Source organism: Cebus imitator, unplaced genomic scaffold (genome assembly GCF_001604975.1).
Source record: "Cebus imitator isolate Cc_AM_T3 unplaced genomic scaffold, Cebus_imitator-1.0 Scaffold85, whole genome shotgun sequence".
NCBI lineage: Eukaryota > Metazoa > Chordata > Mammalia > Primates > Cebidae > Cebus > Cebus imitator.
In genome coordinates, this window is record NW_016107400.1 from 94,661 (window position 1) to 95,358 (window position 698).

General features: G+C 45.6%; 1 long non-coding RNA gene across 1 annotated transcript in view; it reads right to left on the reverse strand.

Annotated features, from left to right (window-relative positions):
• Positions 1-366: 366 nt before the first annotated feature.
• Positions 367-698, reverse strand: part of LOC108308412 — a 4,411-nt gene continuing 4,079 nt past the window's right edge. The window contains exons 3-4 of the long non-coding RNA XR_001826910.2: positions 605-683; positions 367-402 (exon numbers count right to left, since the gene is read on the reverse strand). This is a non-coding gene — a long non-coding RNA (uncharacterized LOC108308412). The remainder of the gene's footprint in view (positions 403-604; positions 684-698) is intronic.

The window sequence follows — 698 nt, forward strand, 5'->3', positions numbered from 1 at the left end:
ATGGAATCAGTACATTAGAACCAGAGAAAAACTTGAAGATAGCCCATCAAGCCCAAACCTTGATTTTGCACAAGAGAAAATGAATGGCAGAAATGAAGTAAAAATTCAATTCTCCTCCCTCCTATGCTCCTCACAATTCATTGGAATCTCTGAAAGGGACGAAAAATACTCCCATGCTGGGTACAGTGGTTCATGCCTACAATCCCAGCACTTTGGGAGGCCAAGGGGAGGCTCGCTTGAAGCCAGGAGTTTGAGACCAGCCTGAGCAACATAGCAAGATCCTATCTATACGAAAAAATTAAAAATTAGTCCAGCATGGTGGTGCACACCTGTAGTCCTAGCTGCTCAGGAGGCCGCAGGTGATCAGCAACTGCATTCCAGCCTGGGCAACAGAGTGAGTTCCTGTCTCAAAAGACAACAAAAAGAAAAATACTCCTGACATTCCCACTGCCTATTCCCGCTCAGCAATCCCACCATCCTACCACCAACCCCCTATCCCATCACCACTTATACACAGATATACATACACAGACACACGCAGTGGAAAGGTTCGCTGGGATTCAAAGATGAGGAGCATGTTGGGGTTCTCTGCAGGTTTCCTCACCTCTTTCTTTAGCTCATGTCCCAACTCAGCATATCTGGTGTCCAGGAAAATACTTTCCTTTCTTCCTTAAAGAGGGAAACTGAAATCAAGGAAA